This window comes from Papio anubis, chromosome 6 (genome assembly GCF_008728515.1).
Source record: "Papio anubis isolate 15944 chromosome 6, Panubis1.0, whole genome shotgun sequence".
NCBI classification, from domain to species: Eukaryota; Metazoa; Chordata; class Mammalia; order Primates; family Cercopithecidae; genus Papio; species Papio anubis.
Window position 1 is genome coordinate 9,270,474 of NC_044981.1, and position 7,450 is coordinate 9,277,923.

At 40.7% G+C, this 7,450-nt stretch overlaps 1 long non-coding RNA gene across 1 annotated transcript; it reads left to right on the forward strand.

Annotated features, from left to right (window-relative positions):
• Positions 1 to 4,223: 4,223 nt before the first annotated feature.
• LOC103883448 lies at positions 4,224 to 6,732 on the forward strand. Its single transcript, XR_645675.3, has 2 exons — positions 4,224 to 5,556; positions 6,483 to 6,732. It is a non-coding gene; the product is annotated as an uncharacterized LOC103883448 (long non-coding RNA).
• Positions 6,733 to 7,450: the final 718 nt, after the last annotated feature.

A 7,450-nucleotide genomic window follows, 5' to 3' on the forward strand; every position in this document is an offset into this window, starting at 1 on the left:
ATTTGGCCCTGTGCCAAATCAAATTAATCCCCTCCAGCAACAAAGTTACTCATTTTTACAACCAGCCCTGTCCTAGTAGCACTACCATCTCAACTGACTTGGGGAAGAAGAAGAATGGGACATCCCCAGGCAAGAATGCAACACACTCCACTGTGTTTACCTGGAGCCCAAGAATTTTTCATGAATCGATGCTTCTGTATTTGCTGTTTACCTATGGCGTTTCACAGAGCTGTGAAGTGGTAGTTTTTGACAATTTTATCCAGTTTTGGGTTTATTTTGGGTGGAGGGGAACTGCTGACATTTCTTCACACTGGATGTGCCCAGTGTTGTTCACATTTTAAGAATGGAAATTTCTATGCCCTCTCATATTTGCTTGATACAACATTCAGTATGCCCACCCCACATCTGACTCTATACCGTCTCTCTGCTTGCAACCAAATGGTAGAGCAATCATGCCACGTATTTTGTCTGACCAATAAATAAGTGCTAATTTAAGTGAAAGTTTTCACTGCAAATGAAGTGCTGCAAATAATATATAATGAATTTCCTACCTACCACACTGGTTGGTGTCACAGTGCTTTGGACTCCATATAGATAAGTAAGTCAGCTCATCGTAATTTAAAAATAAATTTTTAGCTTTTTTGTTGTTGTTGTTATTTTTGTGCTCTCTGGATGGAAGATACTGGGCCATCGCTATCTGTTCAGCAATGACCGGAAAAGGGTGCTATGTCACAGTGCACTGGTAGGTGACTGCTAAAGACCCTTCCCATGATTGGAACCCGTCTTTGCAGACTCTTGTAGTGTTCCTGCTGTAAAAAGTTTTCTTCTGATTAAAAGCAGTGGATCTCCTCTTAGGTAGTGGCAGATGATTAAGACTATTATTTCAGAACCTTTAAGGTGTGAAGGAGGAAACTACCTCAAACACTAAGTTCTGGACCAAAGATCTTAACAGTCTTGTCAGAATGAGAAGAGGCTTGTGTTTCTCAAAGAGGCTGTGTATAGATAGAGGAAAAAGATGGACTGATTCTGGTGAAATCACTGCAGTGCAGAAGCCTTTAAGAGAAGAGGTTGTCAGGCAAGGATTTAGCCAACATGACATATTGTCCATATGGTAAGTAGGTGTTGGGCTTGGAGAACCAGAAACCTCTCAGTAAAAGGGATGACCACAAGGGAACTGGTTGGTGTCTTCTGAATTCCTTTAAGACAGAAGAGGCGGGAGTATTACTTGCAGAAACGGGATAGAGGTGCTTGCTGACAGATGGAGGCTCCAGAGGACATTGTCTGATATGGTAGAGCAGGGGGTAAATTGGCAGAAAAATTGGAGGAGGGCTGAGAATTCTGCAAACAAAAATATAACCTGAGGGCCTGACATTTGGGAGTGACGGTATTCCTGTCTGAACAGGGACACACAATCACAAGGAAACAAGAACAGCAACAACAACAACAGCATTTTCTTCAATACTCTGTGTACCTTAAGGGGAAGCAGCAGATAACTGCAAACTAATAATTAATCTTGCCATCATTATTGATATCATCATAACCTTATTACATTAAGTGAATCACTGGAAATATTAAAATACTCAATGTGACTAATAAAGTTTCCTTTCCCATTTGAATGTATATTGCTAATGTGGAAGCTCAAATGTATAGCTGGAGAGGTTCTCTTCACAGGTGATGCCTCTCTACCACCTGTCTAACAATTCCTTGTAGCCCCAGGGCATTTTTTGGAGTCAGCTATTTGTACTAAAAGGGAACTAATGAATAGTGCAAATGCCACTAAAAAAAAAAATAGAGTGGCTTTATCAGAAGGCACAGATGTTAACTTATCAGATGCAAGGAAAGGAAACTCCTGCTAATTGGATCCTATTCTCCCTCTGTCAGTTTCATTTAAGGAGACATTTAAACAGTACACAGCTGGAATTTGGAAGTTTTCTTTAAACAAGACTACATAAAACCAAGCTGGTTTAGAGTACTTCTGTGTCTACTTCCTGGGTTGTTTTTTTTTTTTTTTTTTTTTTTTTTCCTAGCTTGGCTCGCCTGTTGACATAAAGCTGTTAGTATTACAATTAGTATTGGAATACATTATTAAGCAAATAGAAAACTTTTCCAAAAGATAGGAAGGCTTAGGGAATTGACAGCATGAATGAGAGTGGTGAGGTCATATTTTCAGTTCAATTTCACTTTGCAACTGATTTTAAAAGAACCATAACACTGTAGAATTCAAAGTGACTTTAGATATTCATTAGTCCAGTTCATTCATTTTCAAAGCTAGACAGTTGGTGTTCAGAGAGGTGAAATGGCCTGTTGAAAAATCACAAAGTGATATTCATAAAATGCCCTCACGAGCAGCAAACTTTCTCTAACTGAGATTAGTGGGGCTTTCAACATGTTATCTTGCCTCCCTCTCAAATCACAAGAGATTAAGATGTATTCATCTTTTTCTTGTTTGTTTGTTTCAGTCTTTTACATCACCTCCATTTCTTCACAAGTTCCAGGGAAAGAGAACTTGAGATTTCTCTTTTATCCGTATTTTTGATAGTGCCTAAAATAATAACAAAACCCCAGCAGCCCTAAGAAGATTTTTAAATAAAAGAACTCTAAAATTTCGCCTGTGGTTCAAGTGCAATGTTTAGATATCTCTATCCTTATATTAGTGTAGTCATTTGAATGAGAGAAGCTTTTCCAGGTGAAAATAAAGAAATTGTTAGAATGCTCTCTCCATTGAACCACAGGCAGATCATCTTAAGTGACTTTGCTGTACTATTTCCCCAAATCAGATAACATATGGTTACCTAGGCCTGTTAACTCATTGCATAGTCAATAGATCGTGTTGGTCTATTCAGTGATTCAGCTAAGTGTAAACAGTTTTCAAAAGTGTGCGGTGCTTCTGCAATTGGTTTCACATTTTCACTGGCAAGCTCTAATTTCTCTGACCTGACCACACCTATAGAATATTAAATTTCATTAGAGACTTAACCTCAGTGCCTAGCAGAATATCTGACACTTGTAAGTTGCTGCCCCTTCCTTGGTTTCCAGCTTTCATGTTTATTTCCTAGGTTTAAAAATATTGTATTCACTATGGATGTTGTTCGTATGTTCATATATTAGGCAATAATCCTAATTCCTTTATTTTTTATTTTAATTTTTTAAAATTTTATTTTTTATCTAAAACCAAGCCTTTATCAAAAAAGTGTATGCTGAGAAGAATTTTAAAATAAAAACTGCCACTTCTAGTTTGGAAAATATTTACTTCACCAATCATGAACATTGAGAACTCTACTCCCACCACTTTTAAGAGCTAGGGAGTAAATAAATACTAAAAAGCTAGAACTCTAACAGAATCCACAGAAGTGACAGTCGTTTTTTATCATCTCAGTGATGGGCCACAGACCAGTAAGAGAAATAACAACACTCCACTTTTCCAGATTACCTAAATGTGTACTTGGCCCAGCAGGTGGACAAATTAATCTTGGGAAGTAGAAACATGAGCTCTCAGGGCCTGTTATGGTTCCAAGAACAGTCGCCACTGGGGCTGATGGCTTGCGCATCATTGTGGAGACAGTGGCTTTCTTGGCCAGTTTTTAGGCTAGGAGCTTAAACCACTCGTGAGTAGTAGTACACCCCTGTGATCCGAGAGAAGCTGGAAAACGTGCGTTAGCTGGAAATCTCCCTGAACCGCACTGTTTACAGCTGTTAAGCAGTTTTGGGTTGGGGTGTAGGGTATGAAATTGACAGTTTCCTTGGATGGACTGTGTGTGTAAACAGCTCAGCTTTTATCTTTTCAATTGTTGTTAGATAGACTAACTAATATTTGCAGAGTGCCATTTCTGAATAATAGCATCTCTAAACAATGCAAGCATTTTCTTTTTTATTTCTCTCTTTTATTTTAAGTTCCAGGGTACATGTGCAGGATGTGCAGGTTTGTTACATAGGCAATCATGTACCATGGTCATTTGCTGAGCAGATCAACCTATCACCGACGTATTAAGCCCAGCATCCATTAGCTATTCTTCCTAATGCTCTCAGACCTTCACCTACCCTCCAACCAGACACCAGTGTGTGTTGTTCCCCACTATGTGTCCATGTGTTCTCATCATTCAGTTTCCACTTACAAGTGAGAACATGAGGTGTTTGGTTTTCTGTTCCTGTGTTAGTTTGCTGAGGATAATGGTTTCCAGCTCCATTTATGTTTCTGCAAAGGACATGATCTCTTTCCTAACAAAAGAATTTTCTAAATACTATTTTTATCTAAATTGTATTCTCTATATAATAATATTTCAAAAGTTTTAAATTGTTCATTTACCTTATAGATATTCTCAAAATAGATGGTTCCCCTCAAACCAGAAAACCCACAGGGAATTCTGAACTTCATTTCCAAAACCATTCTGTTAATAGCTCTCCTGGCAGGAGACCCAGGTTGCACCACAGCCGGAACAATCTCTCTGACACAAAGTCAGCCCTCCTTCAGTATTAACGAGGGTGAGAGTAGACTGAATGGACACATTCCAGAGCTAGTTTCCATTAAAACAACACCAGTAAGCATGCATTTCGTATAAATACCACAGTTTCATATGCAATGAAAACAATAAAGCTGAGTGCTGAGAAGAGTATTTACATTAAGCAATAATCAATAGAGACCTCCAAGTTGGCCTGTCAAGGGGGTCATTTGTGGGGAGCTTTGAAAGGGTGGGCTTTGGGCCAGCTTTGTATTTCTCAAATGAGGTCTCTGCATAAGGTAGCTTAGGAAGAGTTGAGATGAGATCACTGAAGCGGATGATCTATCTTATAAATTAGACTTCAACTAGTGTAAAAGCTGCTGGAGTGAGGGACCCATTGTTTTGGTAGCCTGTCAGAAATAATTCCAAACCTGACAGGACACTGAGCCGTGTGGTGTGATCTCCCAGCCTTCAGTCCCCACACTGGGAGAGAAGCAAAACAGGACAGGGTCAAACCCTCCACCGTGGAAGTACGGCTGCCAGATCCCAGCGCCCAGCCTTGCCATTCGCTGCACCCCCAGCTCCCTCCCTCCTCCTCTCAACCCCTCCTGCTTCCCTCCCTACCCTCCCTCAGTGGGTATAGAATTCAGTCTTTTATGGAATCACAATGAGTTGATATAAGCAAGAGCAACACACACAACATCAAAAGAAATTACACCATCATCAAACTATCTCATAATATCATTAGTGACCTAAATTAAAGCAAGATAAGTGCCCCAGAAGACAACAAACCGTCATGGAGAATACTAATAACGCGGAGAGCCCATTCCAGCACTCTGCCAGGAGCCCGGCTTCGCAGCACAATTTTTGCACACATCCACTGACAAATCAGCTTTTTCTCAAGTTCAGAAAAAGGAAACAAAACCAATGCAACTCACCTGTATCTTTTATTTTCTTCCTTCAGGGTCCTTCTTGTTAAAGTAATAACAGCAGGAATGGGACCCTTACAGCCTGCTGATTTTCGACTAAGTCATTGTCAAGCGTAATCTGGGGCATGTTAAGTAAGCCGTGGCTTTTGTGAAAGACGAACATGATGTGATAGCGAAAGAATGCTGTACAGGTAAATGGCATATTGGCTTTGATTTGCTTAATTTACTGTAATAAATTGGACCCAAAAAAGTCATTTCACCTCCATTTTTTAAAAAATTTTCGTAAAATACCAATTCTAACAATTATGTCTCACATCAACGTGTGAGTGACGTTAAAAGTAAAGGAACTCTAGGCCGGGCACAGTGGCTCAGGCCTGTAATCCCAGCACTTTGGGAGGCCGAGGTGGGTGGATCACGAGGTCAGGAGATGGAGACCATCCTGGCTAACACGGTGAAACCCTGTCTCTACTCAAAATACAAAAATTAGCCGGGCGTGGGGGTGGGCGCCTGTAGTTCCAGCTACTTGGGAGGCAGAGGCAGGAGAATGGCGTGAACCCGGGGAGAACCCGGGAGGTGGAGCTTGCAGTGTGTCGAGATGGGGTCATTGCACTCCAGCCTGGGCGACAGAGCAAGACTCCGTCTAAAAAAAAAAAAAAATTAAAGAACTCAACCAAAGATTCTACTTTTCTTCGCTTCTATCCTTCCTAGAGTCAAGTTTTACGTGAATAAACATGAATAAAATAATTAACTATGACGACATGGATCGGGATAAACTTGTTCTCTCAGCAACATTTGAGAAAAGTAGCTGAGTTAGAACCCGCTAGACAACCTCTCCTCAAGTTCTCCTAAGCTATACCTCAGGGAGTTGAAAGTGGGAAGCTCAGCCTCCTAATCAAACCCAGCAAGGATCGCTGGGCCGCTATTCGAGTGTTACAGGGCTGTATGATTAAGTTCTACCTCTGGAAGCAAAGATGATAGGGTGTGAGTAAAAGTTTATTAGAAAACTTGAGAATTTTTATTCTTTATTTTCATTTGAAAGGGGTTAAGGAATGCAAGTGAGCCTACTATAGAAGTCTTCCTGATGGTCTTGACTGTCTGCAATTTCATTTTCCATCAGGTGCCTACGGAGTGCAAAAAACAAAACAAAACAAAACAAAAAAAACAATGAAAACCAAAAACAAACAGGCCTGTCCAGCAGGCCACTGACTGTGTTCTCACCGGTGCTTAGTGGAAAACCAGCCAGAGTTCTCTTCCAGGAAGCGTGCACTGTGCAGACTCCTGAACTCCTTGAGGGCAGTCAAGATCTAGAAACTTCCACGTCCTGGAGCACTAGCGTGATGCTTGACAAATTAAAAGTGCTCCATAAACACTTCGTGGCGTGAAAACTAGCAATTGCTCCATACCACACCTGTGTTCTGTTGTCTTTGTTTGGATTAATTCTACGAACAATCAAATCTCGTGTTATTTTGCGGTAGCTTGTGCTGATGTTTTTTCTCCTCCCATACCATTTTAGGGTAATCATTTTGCATCCTCCCAGAGATCAGCTTTGATACAAAAAGACTGACATGCGTAGTGGGAAGAGCCCTGGCCCTTCCCAGGATGCCTCAACACTGCTGTATGGATTTGGGAAGTTATAGACGCAACATGACTGGGTCTCAGTATCTCTACCTTGAAATTTTTGAAAATGATTTTCAAAATTTCAAAACCAAGTGGAGTGATAGCTCCACTTGGAATTGAAAGGAAGATTAAAGACATAATATATGTGCTTAGTGTGGTTCTTAATAACTATTAGCTAAATATTAGTTATACTTGAGTATGACTGAGATTTATTACTGGTAAAGTATAAAAAGCTGAGGTCATCATAGAACTCATACAGCCCATCAGGGGCAGTTTACATATTCAAAAATTAGATCCAGGCCGGGCGCAGTAGCTCACGCCTGTAAATGCCAGCACTTTGGGAGGCTGAGGTGGGCGGATCACGAGTTCGGGAGTTCGAGACCAGCCTGGCCAACATGGTGAAACCCCATCTCTACTAAAGATACAAAAAATTAGCTGGGTGTGATGGCATGTGCCTGTAATCCCAGC